This window comes from Periplaneta americana, chromosome 1, assembly GCF_040183065.1.
Source record: "Periplaneta americana isolate PAMFEO1 chromosome 1, P.americana_PAMFEO1_priV1, whole genome shotgun sequence".
Taxonomy (NCBI): domain Eukaryota; kingdom Metazoa; phylum Arthropoda; class Insecta; order Blattodea; family Blattidae; genus Periplaneta; species Periplaneta americana.
This window is the reverse complement of record NC_091117.1, coordinates 90604074-90621150: the sequence shown is the minus strand read 5'-3', so window position 1 is coordinate 90621150 and position 17077 is coordinate 90604074. Positions and strand designations below refer to the sequence as shown.

The following is a 17077-nucleotide window of genomic DNA, read 5'->3' as shown; positions in this document are numbered from 1 at the left end:
ATTAATCAAATAATTGACTGTATTCATTTTCTGTATTCCGTAACAAACAGTAGGATTTAAAACGACTAACCCATTTTCATTGCACGCATAACGCTGTCGCTGTAAATATCACTACCATAAAAACACGACGAACAATGTGGTACCGCAGTTTGCTTTCTGCCTTCCCGCTTCTTTTAAAATATTACCAACGCAACAGTTACTAGGACATGCTATTGAGCTGTATTTGTAAAGAGGGAATTATGTTCTTCATACTATCAGTGGTTACCCTGCTGATGGGCAGTTCAAGGCTCTTGCCCCAATGCAGCTTAAATTACTAGTGCTAAAAGCATCACAGCGGTCAATGACAAGCAGCAAAAGCAGTGCGCATGCCTCACCATTATTAGCAAGCATGGGCAAAATCTCAGACTGCCCTAAGAATTTTTCTACCTGCACATGCGCAGTCTGTTCATTTCTTTAGTTACGCAAATCTATGCAACAGTGAAACTTGTACAAATACGTAGTGTATGTGATAGATTTGAACTGAATATTAGCAGACTATTATTTGTTTAATAAATCGTGGTAAAATATAAACCTCTTTCTCCTCAAGAATGTTAGGGCAAGGTATGTTCCCTTATGCCCTTATTGACGGGCCACCCCTGCCTTCAAGCAGAAGTATCCCATAACCCTCTCCCATAGCCATTACGAAGCAACATAACGAATGCAGGCACATTTTGTCACGAACGAAAAATGTAATTATATTGCTGAAAACACAATTCAAACACTTCATTTGAGTGCTAAACTTTCAGATTAATGTTAAACACATTACACAAAGTTAAATAAACAATACATACTTGTAGAACTTTCTTCAAAGCAAAATATTAAATTTCTGCTCCTACTTCCACATGCACAACATTAACAGCCAATTACCATATTCTGACATCAAACCAAAGAGAAAGTAAGTAGTTGTGATGAGTACTATAAGAGTGCAGCACCCCTATTTCATAACCACCATCTTTCCTCTATAAGACGTATTGCTTTGTCATGTGATTGTTATACATGTATGTCAAAGCTGAACCTTCTGTGAATATTAATTCTCAAGTATTTTAGCTCGGCCATCTGTTGTACTGTTATGTTATTGAGGAATATATTTATTATACATCCTGATTGCACAATTTTTAACACTACATCACTTAGGAATATATTTATGATGATCACTTTCATGTGTTAAATGTAAATATAACTCTTAGGTGTAGATTGTTCTGTATTTGGAGAAGTTTTCACTGAAATGTCAGGACTAGAGGCACTGGTCTGATGGCAGAGAACTGTCACTGACAAATGTCAGTGATAATCTGAACTTGGACCATTGTTAAAGTTATTGTTGAAAAACTGAGGGGTTGAAGTGATGTAAACACAGCTATGAAACTATAATAAACAGATTTTATTGTAAAATCTGAGATGAATGATGTGAAAGAAATAGTCTTCCTATCTTCTGTTCTTTTCCTTACAAAAGGTAAGTATTTTTAAATGTTCAGCACTAAGGTATCAATCAAGAGATCATGGTAACACTTTAAAAAGTTATTAGTCCTTCACAGGTAGCTAAAATAAACAAAAATTGAAATTGGGCGCCTTCTAGATTTGAACATTTTTAAAAAATAATATTAAAATTGAAGCTGAAGAGTTCTTTTCATAAAAAAAGTAATAATTAAAATTTGTGAAATTATTCTGATGTAATAGGCAAGCACATACTGGTAAGCCTATAAAAATGATATTTTGTTTGTATTTATCAAAAGCCATACTGACGGTGTTCTGTATGGCCAGCAGAGTAATTAAAGAGAATGTGTAGCTAGCACACTCCTCCGACCTTAATAATTTTGTCTGTGGGAAAAGTTATAAGATAAAGTGCGTAAGTCAAACTTGCACACAGGCAGAAATTGAAAGAAAACTGTCACCATGAAATTTCATCAGTTCCTGAAGACGAACTTCTCTGAGTCAGTGGCATCTTTATCCACAGATGTCAGACTGAGGGACAACACTTCTGTTCCCTTTGTAAGAAGTGAATTATTTAACAATATGCTTTATTTCCCGCCATCTCGTCCAGAGCTGTCTATGAATGGCAAGCAGCTGGACCACAGTAGGCTTCAATGCTGGTTATAGAGGGCCGTGAAATGTTCACACTTCTTATTTAAATTCACCCTGTACTTATCTAACATAGATTCAACAATGTTCATTTTTTATTAATCCAAGAATTATTCTGCTCTATCCAGTCATATTCCATTGTGAAAGTGTGGTATATGGATGTGCAAAACTTCAGAAGAAGTTTCATTCTATGTGGAGTTTCTTTGCTTTCTTATGTGCTTGCAGCAACAGCATACTTATTCTTTCCACGAATTAAAAAAAAAAATGCATTTAGTCTCAGTGGTTTAATAGCTACCATATTTTCCCTTGGACTCAAGGTACACATCGATAGCTAAGAAGTGATACCTTGTATCTGTGAAGTTGCAAGTGAATCAAAAAACTGTTTTAAAAATAATTAATTTTTCTCATAATAGACAAACTTTTTATATCATCGTCGTTCCTACAATAACTCCTATGTGCAAAATATAAAATTTTTGAATAGGAAGAAAAAACACATTTATTCATTCTATGGCAGTGCAGTGGTAAATAGGAGATTGTGAATTCTTACATTTTCGAAAGAAAGAAGTATAATTACATATAGGAGATTTTATTATTTGCTGTATCACTATTTAAGTTATTTAATAGAGCAAAAATCTGAAAATTGACAAATATGTCACATAGGAGTTATTGCAGGAACAGCAACGATATATGTTTCTGCTTTGCAAGATCTTCTACTCGAGGACAATATATTAGTTAAATATCCAATTTTGTGAACATAATAATTCAGTTAATCTAAATAATAATGTAGTTAAACTAAATTACCATTTTTTGTAGATACGAGGTATCACTTCTTAGTCATTGATATGCTTCATCCTGACTAAGGGCAATGAGAAAATCGTAATAGTAATAGCCTTCATGGGATTAGGAAGTAAATGTAAGTCTACAAGATGTATAACATCAGGAAAATTGAGACTATTGGAATTATTGTGGAATATTTCTGTCATTTGGCGATAATTGCCAGCTAAAGATGGTCACCTGAAACAGCTATCCATAGAAATGGTTGGTGCTATCATTTGATTTCATTTGTTACATTTGACAGGCTCAAGTCACACTGAAGATCATTCACTGTCACTTCTAATGTTGCTCGTTCAATGAGTATGTGATGTAGAATCTGTCACTCCATGCACAGTCACTCGTCACTTGGACATTTCGGAATTCTGAGCACCATTTTACCACATTCTGATAATTCATTTCATCACACTGGGACTGTTTTCACAGACTTCCACAAACTGATGGTGAATTTCTGGAACTGATACCTTCTCTGCATTCAGAAATCAAATGACAGTACGAACCTATCCTCTGGACTGTTGCTGTAGTCAACCCCCATCTTTAACTGGTGATTGTCATCAAGGTGGTTTATGTATACTGCTGTTATCTGCCGTAAGTTTTCAATTGATAGACTTGAAATATTTTACAAGTGTTTTAATTCAGTCTAGCCTCAATTTTAAGCCCGGTCGAGATGCAAGAGCTTAGTTGCCATTTTACTTGCACATACAAGAAGTTGCAAGTAAAAAGGAGCATGTGGAACGTAAAACTGAGCGATTTTTAGAACTGAATGCCTCGAAGTTAGTATTCAGTCTTGCAACTCTGACTGCCCACTGCCAATAAACCAGCATTCTCATATCTCTGAATTATTCCATGTAAAATATAACGAATGTGAAGGTCTCTTGGTAGCAAATGTGAGAACTTGTTAATGAGAAATTTCACTTCTCTGCAACTTTCTATGTATATGGTACCCTTGAACTTGCATGTATGAAATGTAAAAATTGCTAATAGTTATGAGTTAAGCTGAAACCATTTGAGAAGAGTAATTGATTTCATTGTCAAAAACTCGGCATTACAAATTAGTCAACGAAGTTAGATGGCATGATGAGTTTTGAATTATTGAACTTGTATATCACAACATTTACTTATTAAAGAGCATTTATGTATATAGAAATATGAAATGCACAGTACCATGCTGTTGTATAATTGAAGTTTAATAAAAATATTAATTATAATCCAGTCCAATGCGCTACAGCTCATTCTTGAACCTTGGCCTCCCCAAAGTTTTTGCCTCCATGCTGTTCTATTTTGCACGGCCAGTTTCCAGTTTTTAATATGAAGCAGCCTGGCAGCATCTTCCTTCATTCCATCTTCCCATCTTCTTTTTGGCCTACCAGCTCTACATTTATTATAAATAGAAGGTACAATTCTGTATAACAGTTTCACTGTTCCTTCCAGTCTCTTTTTCCTAACTCTCCACACCTTCACTATGCTGTTAGGTCCTCTGTCTACAAGATCTATAACCACTTATTTTTTAGTGCTTCAGGGACCATCTGAATGCCTTTTAGGACCTTGGACACTTTTTAATATATGTACGTGGACACAAGTGTCACGTCTTCAATCCTAGGTAAGATTGTAACTTAGTTCAGCTTCTTTCTGGTGTACTTATTGTACTTCAGAATTCTAAATTTCAATATTGTTACTTACTCTTGTTCTTTTTATTTTTATTGTTATTGAGGTATTCATATTTTGTGCTAGGAAATTGTACCAGAATAATGGAAGGAGTCCATAAGTGTACCTATCTTTAAGAAGGCAAAAAAAAGACTAACTGTAGTAACTTTCGAGGAATATCACTTTTATTGATATCATTCAAAATTTTGTCCAATATTCTTTTGAGAAGATTAACTCCATATATAGATGAAATTATTGGAGATCATCAGTGTTGATTTAGGCGAAATAGATCGACTATTGATTAGATCAGATTTGTTGTATTCTACAGATATTGGAGAAAAAATTGGAGTATAAGGGCACAGTACATCAGTTATTCATAGATTTAAAAAAGACATATGGCTTGGTTAAGAGAGAAGTTTTATGTAATATTCTTATTGAGTTTGGTATTCCTAAGAAACTAGTTCGACTAATTAAAATGTGTCTGAGTGAAAAGTAAAGCAGAGTCCGTATAGGTCAGTTTCTGTTTGATGCCTTTCCAATTCACTGCGGGCTAAAGCAAGGAGATGCACTATCATCTTTACTTTTTAACTTTGCTCTAGAATATGCCATTAGGAAAGTCCAGGAAAATAGAGGAGTTTGGAATTGAACTTGATACTTCAGCTGCTTGTTTATGCAGATGATGTGAATATGTTAGGAGAAAATTCACATATGATTAGAGAAAATACGGAAATTTTACATGAAGCAAGTAGGGAGATAGGTTTGGAAGTAAACCCCGAAAAAACAAAATATATGGTTATGTCTCGTGATCAGAACATAGTACGAAATGGAAATATAAAAATTGAAAATTTATCCTTGAAAAGGTGGAAAAATTCAAGTACATTGGAGCAACAGTAACAAATATAGTAAAATCCCTCGTAACTGGCACTCAATAACTGGCAATACCAAAACAACAGCACTTTTGGCTGGGCCAAAAAAGAAAAAAAAAATATTTAAATCTGCCACATTGCCACAGTCTGGGCTGTCAGTTTTGCCACATTACACATTAGGAAATTCGCACGAACTTCAATTTTCAGTGAATATTCGAGCCTAAAATTAGTTTATTATTTGTGTTGTGTGATGTGTTTTAATAAGAAAAATCCACGCAGTTTTTTCTGTTTATTCAGTTATGAGCAAGTAATACAGAAATAAGCTTCACATGGCTGCAGTTTCAACATTTAGACCATGAAGTACGAACTTTTTTTTTGTATATACTAGTATTTATTCATTTATCCGGCAAAATCTCGTATCCGGACTAGCCTGGTCCCTTTGGGTGCTGGATAAGAGGGATTCTACTGTATAAATGACACTCGGGAGGAAATTAAACACAGAATAAATATGGGAAATGCCTGTTATTATTCGGTTGAGAAGATTTTGTCATCTGTCTGCTCTCAAAACAGCTGAAAGTTAGAATTTATAAAACAGTTATATTATTGATTGTTCTGTATGGCTGTGAAACGATCTCTCACTTTGAGAGAGGAACAGAGGTTAAGGGTGTTCGAGAATAAAGTGCTTAGGAAAATATTTGGGACAAAGAGAGATGTAGTTACAGGAGAATGGAGAAAGTTACACAACGCAGAACTGCACACATTGTATTCTTCACCTGACATAATTAGGAACACTAACTTTGGGATGGGCAGGGCATGTAGCATGTATGGGTGAATCCAGAAATGATTATAGAGTGTTAGTTGGGAGACCTGAGGGAAAAAGACCTTTAGGGAGACCAGATGGGAGGATAATATTAAAACGGATTTGAGGAAGTTGGGATATGATGTTAGGGACTGGATTAATCTTGCTGAGGATGGGGACCAATGACAGACTTACGTGAGGGCGACAATGAACTTCTGGGTTTCTTAAAAATCATTTGTAAGCAAATAAGTATTTTGTCATTACTGGAGCATTTTTATTACAAATTTGTAATCTTATATTTGAAATCAGTAGCACCTTTAAATATCTGGGAACCGTAATAACTTAAAGATGTTAAAGCCAGAACAATGGCTACTAATAAAGCTTATTTCTCCCTGCAAAGTATTTTTAAGAATAAAATCTTATTTCCTGAAACAAAGATAAGAATTTATAAAACACTGATAATGCCAGTCATAATATATGGAAGTGAGTCTTGGAAGATGAACCAGGGTATTGAAGAAATGCTATTAGTTTTTGAAAGGAAAATTCTTAGAAAATTTACAGATCTATAAAGGAAAATAGAACATGACGTATCATATATAGTGTGATTCTCTTGCTAGAGGTCCCAAACTTTTGTCTATAAAACTGTCATTTACTTAAAATTTGTCTTGAAATTTTGTATGCACATACCTTGAACAATACAAAACAGGACCTGCTCATATTCAATGCTGGAAATGGTCCCCTTCCAATCCAAGCATTCTTGTGCCCATCTCTCCAAATTCGGGAATACTTTTCTTAAAGTGGCATTGATAATGACTTCAGTCTCTTGACATATAGCTTCCTTCAGGGTTGCGATTGTGCGGGATTCATTTCTGTACACTTTTCCCTTCAGTAAATTTAAATTTTGAAACTATAAACAAAACTGCACATGTTTTTCATCATGGTCCATCAGTTGCAAATCTTGAACACTGACACATGGTAAGCACGTAGTAAGACAATTTCCGGCTTCCTGAATGCTGTGTGACAAGGCTACCCATTGTCTCTAACTTTCTTACCAATTTCTGGATACAACACTTGAAGGTACATGTCTCATACCAAATTTAATCTGAAATGCCCTTTAACATGATTTAAATGAATATGTTTGCCAGTATTTATGAACAAGGAACAAGCACTCTCCGATTGTATACATTGTTAATCACTAGACATTCGAGCCAACACTACCGAGATGCAGTGTATCAGTGAAGGTCACTGGAAGAGTTCGAACCTATTGCGAGGGTTGGATCTTGTTTTACATTGTTGAAGGTATGTGCATACAAATTTTCAAGACAAACTTTAAGTAAATGGCAGTTTTATAGACAAAAGTTCGGGGCCTCTAGCAAGAGAATCACACTGTATAATAAAGAATTATATGATATACAGGTTGATTCGAAACCTCTGCGACAAACTCTGAGGGGTGATAGAGCTAACAATAAGGAACCTTTTTTGTTAAACAATCTATATTTTCTGACGCGTCATTTTGAAACAAAAATAGGTGCTGTGTTATGACTTCATTTTTATTCTGCAGGTAGGGACAAATTACAGGAGGTGTTCAAACTGTGTACCCTGTTCCTCATTACACTCATTACATTGTCGTACGTTGCCTGTCAGACTATGGCAAACATGTCAGGCCTGTGTGTGATTTGATCAAATGTAGTGAATATTTGCTCAGTCAGTTCTTGTCTTGTGTTAACTGGAGTATTGTAGACGACATTTTTCATATGCCCCCAAAGGAAAAAAATCTAGGGGTGTTAGATCAGGTGATCGCGCTGGCCACGCAACAGGTCCCCCTCTCCCTATCCATTTCTCCCTGTAGGATCTGTTCAGATGTGTTCGTACAACCAGGCTGAAGTGCAGTGGAGCGCCATCATGCTAGAACCACATTTCTCTGCGTATCGCAAGGGGTATCTCCTCCATGAGCAGCGGAAGTGTGTTCTGAAGGAATTCCAGGTAAGTCGCCCCATTCAAACGGGTGCAATGATGACAGGTCCCAGCAGATAATCGTCAACAATTTCACGTAAACAAACAGGGGTACACACATTCACATACACTGACATATGCCCGCATAAAAACATTTTCAATTGTAACTTCAAAACAACGCGTCAAAAGACATAGGTTGTTTAGTAAATAGAGTTCCTTATTCTTAGATCTATCACCCCTCAGAGTTTGTCGCAGAGGTTTTGAATCACCCTATATACACAGTATAAGGATATACTGTAGTAGAAGAGATTGAGATGAAACATCTTAGATAGCGAGGTCACTTTCAAAGAATGGAAGACAAATGGATCCCCCAAAAAAAATGCCAGATGGAAATTTTTTAAATGCAAGATTGAGTGGTAGATCTAGAAATCGACGGGTAGATGCAGTCAGAAGAGATGCTGAACAGATTCTGGGAATCCGAGTATGGAGGAGAATAGCAGAAGGTAGAGAAGATTGGAGGCAAAGATTAAGAGAGGTCTTTTTAATGGCGGTAATCTTATATTTGTAATTGTATAAGGTGTAATCGTTTTTCATTCAAACTACTGTTATGTTATACTTAATGAAGTTTTATGAATTTGTGAAACAATGACTTACAAATGAAAATGCCAGCCACCTACACTTGCACTTTCTGTTCTGTTTTAGAGGACATAACAAATCATTTGGGGAGATTGGATCTGAAGCAATTGCACACATTGTTACAGTATTTCAATTACGTTTTTGTATTACACATTTTTTGAAAGCAGAATCTGTTAAACAAACTATCTGCATTTTTAGTCATCTTCTATGATCCGAGGTTATGGTATTAGTACAGTATTTGAATCCGAGAGTTCCGCGATGTGGTGTCGTGGTCTGAGGCATCCCACCTAGGACTTGCGTTACGGAATGCGTGCTGGTTCGAGTCCTCATGGGGGAAGAAATTTTCTCATGAAATTTCGGCCAGTGTATGGGACTGGTGCCCACCCAGCACCGTGATGCACTTGGGGAGCTACGATAGGTAGCAAAAGTCCAGTTTTCAAACCAGCTATAACAGCTGGGGGGATCATTGTGCTAACCACATGATACCTCTATTCTGGTCGGATGATCGTCCACTTCTGCTTCGGCATGTGGACGTGAGACCAGCAGCTGGTTGGTCGGTCTTGGCCCTGCAAAGGGCTGTAGCACCATAGATTTGCATTTGAATCCGAGATTCACAGGTTCAAACCTGATGGAGGGTAGTAGGTTTTTCGGGCAGGAAAATCTATATTATGTCTATGACTTCATCTGGGAGAGAAGTAAAGCTGTGGGTCCCATATTGTTTAATTTGCAGCATGTAAAATATATTAACACAGTAAGTTTGCAGATTACAATTACTATCTTTCAATTGCTTATATACTGTTCCTAACATTTGGGTTGAGATGTTAAGCAGTAAATGTAGGAACGAAGTGAAAATTAGCGTGGTATTAATTAGTATAAAAATGCCATGATTTCACGGTCCTGTGCAGTGGTGTCATTCAGCTGGTTCGCCCAAACTTTTTGTTGAATTTGTCACAGTTCGTAGAACCACTTATTAATTTTTTTAAGTTAAAAGATAACTTCTTTTAAGGAAAGTAAAAACATTAATTCAACACAAAATTCTCTGGCTTTTTGATATTACATAAACATAATGCAAAATAAACGACATTACAGTTCGAAGTGATAATATTAAATGGCATGTCATACAAGTTGAGAGGATTCATAGGTATTTCTTTTCCCTTCTTGCCTTGAGTCTGTAAGTGACCAAGTGGTAGCTGTTATCTCTTATACCTGCAACCCCCAAGAAAAGAAATTATGGTACGAAGTACATAAGGGAATATAAAATACAGGCACTCAGATGGTTGACAAGTTTCAGTTTATTTTAGTACCATTACAATGTTTTCAGCTAATTAAATAAGGAATGTTGGTTTGTATTAAGAAGTCAGGAGGAGCGACACAGTGCAGATTGTTTCTTTGTGTGTGTTCTGGTTTAGGTACTAGCGATGAAGAAAACATTTAGCTTCTGCTCTTAGTAACTATTAATGTGTCAATTGATACAAACAGCAATAAAAATGAAATATAGATTACTGGTAGAAAGTTTCAGTAATAAAATTTATCACTTTATGTTGAAAGACAATTAGTCGAATGTTTGTGAGTTGGGCAGTAGCAAGTTCCCCTTCACTGATGTAGTGTGTGTGAATAGAGGGGAAAGGTCTATCAACCAAACTGAATTGAGGAGTAGGACTTATTCTATTGCTGTTTGTCTACAAAGTATGCAGAATAGGAATAAGATATATCTGCAACCTTCAAACCCCTCTGCTATTACTTCGGCTTTTGTCTACCCTAAAACATTTCGTCGTTTTAAAGAAGAATTTTTTTCACACAAATATAACATAATACAGTGGACTCTCTTTAATTCGAACTCCAAAAAGATACGAAACAATATCGAATTATCCAAAATTCGAATTAACAAAAACCATGCATTATTAACATAAATCAATAAAACAAAATTATTGTAAATAAAAATAATTACAATAATATGTATTGGACTTTACTTTAAAACCTGCCATGTTTTGTGCGTGGTCCTATAGCGCAAGCTGAAAACAGTTCCTTTCCTCTTTAAATATGAACGTTTTATTTGGCGTACACTTGAAAAACAATCCTGTATCATCCATATTAAATATGTCTTTTGGTTCATAATCCTCAATGAACTCAGACAAACCCTGAAAACTAATTAGCTTTTCCTACATCAATTGAAGCACTTTCACCACACGTGTTTTTTTTTTTTTAAGAAATGCCATATCTTTCTTTAAACCCTGTAAATCAACCCAAACATACTTGAAAATTTTCAGTGTTCAGTTTTCCAGCAAATTCTTCAGCTTTGGCATGAATCAATGGACCACTTATTGATATGTTGCACTCAAGTGATTGTTTGAGCCACTTACATACACTCATCTATGTCACGAAATTCTCTGCCTTTTATATGTCTCCTCTTTCCTCTGCCTTGTAGATGCCATCTCACCGTTATTTTTTTTTTTATTTTAATAAGGGTTGATAATGTGTTCGGCAATATCGATAATGTGTTCGGCAATATCCATAGTTTTTAGCGATGTCACTTTTCTTCCTCACACCTCTTTTCCACTTCTAGTGTACCAGCCATGCTTTGACATTGCGAGCAACATATACTGACAAATCACAACTGAACTGTGCCCTGTGAGTCCTTTGGCGACTAACTTTAGTATTGTTAAGAAGATTTTGACAAATTGTTTGTTCTTACAAAAAGGACGTATAGCTGCACAAATAGGGGTGGACAATCCAACACTATTGAGGAGAGTGAATGCTGCATGCCACCAAACAAAAGCTTTATTTTCTCTAAAACTGTAAACCAGGTGAAACTGCATTATTCTGTTTTCTTTATGTCCATCACTAGAAATTCTTGGAATTGCTTATTACAGTAATGCAGTAAATTTTTCAGACATTGAAATTTAGTAATATTTACGTACGTATTTGCTTTTTGAATTAATTACATTTTGCCTTCGAATTATCCAAATGAAAGGTTAGAAAATTCGAATTACATATAAAATTTTAACATTGGTTTCAATAGGAATTTAAAGAGGAATAAACTTCTGTTTGAATTACCCAATAATTCAAATTATCCAAGTTCGAATTACAAAGAATCCACTATATAATCCTCTGTAATATGTTTGACAGTTCTTTTAAATTTGGTCATTCTATGTAGACTACTGTTGTTGTTTAGTCAACTGTCCGAAGACAGGTTTGAACCTCATAAGTGACACCAAATAGTGTAGATTATAATAGCATTATAATGATTGATATTCAGATTTGTGTTGGAAGTAAGAAGATGAAGAGATCAGGAACACTGAGATGAATAGAGACCTTAATGGTCTAAACAGAAATTGTCCGTGATGATGATGATGATGATGATGATGATGACGACGACGATGACGATGATGACGACGACGACGACGTTGACGATGATAATAAAATTCTCGAGTTTCTTTGAAGCATTATTTATAATCAACGTTATACCTACCAGTACCGGTATGTAATAAATAAATACTTGAGAATTGTCCATTTCTTTATTGCACAAATATTTATTACACACAGTGTTGCAGATAAACATGACAGTAAGGCATTTACATCACCGTTATTTAATGTTTTTGTTAATTTTGAATTATTCTACACTTTCAAGTCTCTGGGAAAACTTAAATAATATTCACAGCAATAAATTATGATACATATACATGTAGGTATGTTGATACTTGGATTTACAACTAAAATTATCCTAAAATAATTACAATACTAATCCTTATGAATATAACTGAGTAAAGAGAGACATTGTTTCTGATTTATTCTAGTAATATATTACTGCAATTATATTTTACACTCTTGATTATTGTCTCTGTATTTTATGTGAATATTCTCTCTTGAAAAATATTTATAGTCTTTATTAATAAAAAAAGTAATCGTAATATATGTAGACATTCCAACAGTTGCTTGGGATTGATAGTACCTTCTGCATACAATGAATCTTTTGACATATATCAAGTTGAACATCATTGTGTTTATATGAAAAGTTATCGTGTATTGGAAGAAATATAATCTACGTATCCCTAAATATATCTACGTATTTACTGCACACACTCTTATCTAAAATTTCAGAATTCATGTTACATCAGACGAAACACAATTTATTTGAACAAATTTGACATATAAAGATTGTAGAATATTAATATTAACTAATGCTAAGTCACAGAATAACTGTAAGTGGGGATATCTTCTCGTAAATAAAATTGTCCATGTCTGCAATTTTATTGTAACAATTCGGTCATTGTTTAACATAAAATAAATCAGTAATAAAATATTGTCCTTCATTCCTATACATTATATATTTATCATCCAAATGAAAATAAAGGCAATTGTAAGTACTATGAAATCATTGAGTCAAGTTAATCGATCTGCCAATTGGTCATTACAGTCATGTCAATCCAGTCAGTAAGTCTGTTGCTCATTTCTTTTAATCATTATACTGTTTTCTTCTACATAATTGATAGTATATGGCGAATTATTTAGAAGATTATTTACAAAATTAAATTTACGATAAATTATGTTGTTGTGGTAGGTGTTTTAAATAATTGGTGCTTCTTGAAAGTGGAAGTATTTCTATTGACAGTTTTTTTAAGGAGTGTGTATTGAACTATTTTACGTATGATATTTAATTAATTAAGGGAGGCACTTGCTTACCGGAATGGATTCGTTTGGATTTTTATTCTTTGCATTATTTTAAATGGAGCATCACTCACTTGGCTGTATCGCGTCTGTCTGCATGACCGCATTCCATCCAGAATTCTGGCCAGAGAATTCTAAACGGATTTCCATATGGGCCAAGATCGAATTAAGGAATGTCATGAAAATTATATCCATTTGCGAGGTCTCCAATTGTGGTAATATTCAAGGTATAAATGAAATGGATGAAGAGAAATTTAATTTGTTAACCCAACAGTACGAACATCTTTACAATTTGTCAAAGTAAAATTATATCAATGTAATATTATGTAAAAAGAACGTGTTGAATGAGAATGGGGAAATATTGAATGAACCAAGTGTGTTTTTCATAATTTATTAAAGTTACAGAGCTATTCATTTTATTTCCAAGTTCAGTTCACAACACTACAATGAAATAATGCGCTCTAGCGGTAAATTACAATACTATTTGATGATTAATTCGGAAATGCGAACAAGTGAGCGATACTATAATAAAAATGCGACTGCATCGAACAAATGTTTTCTGATAAATGAGCGCCTACCTTTAATATTAAATTGAAATTATCCAAATTGAATGTTTCAACTTCTCTGCCTGCTGCAACTTACTGTAGAGATAGAAAACGGTTGCTTATTGTTGAAAATAAGACTACTGACAAATTACAAGATTATTGTGAAATTTAGTTAATATGTGACAGAATTAATTGTACTCCATTAATTGGTCCATTACCAACAATGTTTGTCAGCATAAAAATATAATATCATAAGTAATATTATTAAATACTCATTAGATACCGGTACAGTAGATCTTATTATGGAGAATAATTTATTAAGATTATAAGTGTTGAGGAATGGGTTTTGAAAGTTTTTAACAGCAATATCATGCCCATTTTAAACTCTTCAGTATACTACTGTTATTTAACATTTAGCTTGGCTTCATTCTTAAGCTAAAGACATCGATTTTATCATTCACATGATCCACATCATTCTGTGGAATGAGGGATATATATTTGCCACAAGTAAATAAGTGAAAGAAAAATTTTTATCTCATTGAGATAATAATAGTATTTATAGTTATTTTATAATGTACTAGGGTTTCATTTAACATAATTATTAAAGTTTATATAATGACACTTAGGTCTTTATTTAGAATGGTCTGAACATAATTAGTTTCAATCAGAGTGAGATAGAAAGTTTATACTGTTCTGAAAAATTACTTTCGCCCATACAGAGATTTAATTATACAGGAAAACAACGTGTATGTGTCTATGTCTATGTATACATAAAGATATTTCTCAAAGAGAAGTATCTGACTATTATTTTCTACAAGGTTTGATTGTAGGAGGTTTGATTGAAAAATATCTGGTGCTCATATACAGAGTTCCTATGTAGACTGGTCCCAGGTATAATGCTCCGTCGGCTTAATGATGGTAGATCAGAGTGCCTGTTCTGAGAAAGCTATGCGGTAAGGAATGGAAGGGGACCAGTCTGTGTAGAGAAGCATGCACAGACCTGTCTGCATGTCAGTGTACAATCACTCGCTGCCTGACAACAGATTTTATTAGGTAAAGGTTGGAGTGGAACCAGTCTGCATAGAAATTCTCTGTATACCTCATAGTAACATTATTCTTCAACCAGTGAAGAAGTTCGCTATACTGAAAGATTTACATGGAGCGGGTGGAGAAGAAACGCAGCTCACTAGTTCCTACAGAAAAAAAAAAAAACAGTGGAATCGATGGAAACTCCGAACATTCATTCAATGGCATAATAATATTTCATACCTCTGGCCGTCAAACTCATGTGACTGTAACGTATGTTCTCACAACAACGAACTTGTGTTATTGGAAATTTCAACTGATGCAATAGGAATGTATTTAAACTAAACAATGTCACTGGATTCTAGATCAGATTCATTTTTTCCTATTATGACTCTAAACTACAGAATAATGCAGATTTATGTCCAAGAATCTATGAAGATGTTAGACGTATGAAACGGAAAATACTGGAGTCAAATAGAGTGGTTTTGTTAGGTCATTTACCTATTTGCCTATTTTTAGTTCATAAGTTTTTTTCTCGAAAACTAAATTGAGTTAAAAATTGCGAAGTTACATAATTACTGTATTTTATTCTTGTTCAGTTTCAAGAAACGTGTTACCCTTCTTAAAAGTCACTGGGAGCAGATGTGGAATTTCTGAAAAATTATAAAAGAAAATTATATGGTGTGTGCTTTATGTAAAACAGTGTATTGTTTTATTTAATGTAACAGCGTATTTCATTATAATATAATGATATAAACTGGTATACTGAATGCTTTTTTTGTCTGTTATCCCTATTTTGACCATGGTGAATTACCAAGAAAGTTATATCTACATGACTGTGCTCTTACTATATCTAGTTATATAACAGATTACTAGTCTATGTCTTTTCCTTCTAGAAAAAGAAATCTAGTTTATAACTGATCTATTATTAATTGAAAAGAAGAATAGAACTAAGTCTTTCTTACATGATGGGGGAAAAATATTGAACTGCTGAAATATCACAACTTAGATGTAAAGTAAATTTTTGGGTTTCAAAGATGGCATGTTACTAATGAAATAGCACAAAACGATAATGTACATTGCACCTAATTTTACGTTATGTTCAAATTAACGGCCTACAGGAGCGACACCATTTGGCGCGGGGGACTTCAGTGAGTTAGTGCTCACCTGAAACTACTACATACCCATCCTTCTGCCATTTCCTGGACTCCACACAAATATTGTTTCTCAACTCTTATTACGAAATTTAATTTGTTACTTCATTTTTATCATATTCATTTCACAATACGTACTTCTCTAGCAATTACTAAGCAGTTTCACTTATTGGCATGAATTGAGGATGATAAACTTATAATTTGTTCAAACTTAATTAAATTTTAGTTTTATCTTCTCTAAGTAGTGACCAAAATTAATTGTGTAAAATTCAGTACTTTATTAATAGGCTCTATTTAATAGAAACATTTACCATTTAATTAATCTGGTCCCATAACCATTTCAGTGATGTAGCTAGTGCACAAGGAAAGAGGGTTTTTCACCTTGATTAGTCTGCCCATCTAAGTTTTACATTACCCTCTCAAATTAGAAATGATAACGTCACTATTCTTGGCATTTATGCTATTGATATCATTTTCATATTGTACATACAAACGTTTAATAGTGTTTAATTTAATTTTTATGAAAATTATTAACAATTTTACTTTTAAAGGGATAAACTTCCGCTATATGTATATATATTTTTGGAAGACTTTAATACATAGTACGTTTTCTTCTGTATTAAATCAAGAGTTCTATCGTAAAACATGTTTCTCATAATCGAGATTTTATCTGTGAAAATCTTGCATTTAATCATTTTGTGCTGTTGAAGAGATTTATAAGATCATGATATTTAATTAAAAATAAATCTATAAAATGTTGCAAACATATTTTTTATTCAATGTGCAGCTCATGTTAGTGATAAATTTCTTGTTGAATAGAGCCAAATTGTTGCTTTTTTTTCT

The 17077-nt window shown here is 34.0% G+C and overlaps 1 protein-coding gene across 1 annotated transcript in view; it reads left to right on the top strand.

Moving 5' to 3' along the window:
* Positions 1-4141, top strand: part of LOC138698133 (protein HGH1 homolog) — a 108640-nt gene extending 104499 nt beyond the window's left edge. The window contains exon 8 of the mRNA XM_069823873.1: positions 3373-4141. The gene's annotated coding sequence lies outside the window, so the exon portion shown is untranslated. The remainder of the gene's footprint in view (positions 1-3372) is intronic.
* The last annotated feature ends 12936 nt before the right edge of the window (positions 4142-17077 follow it).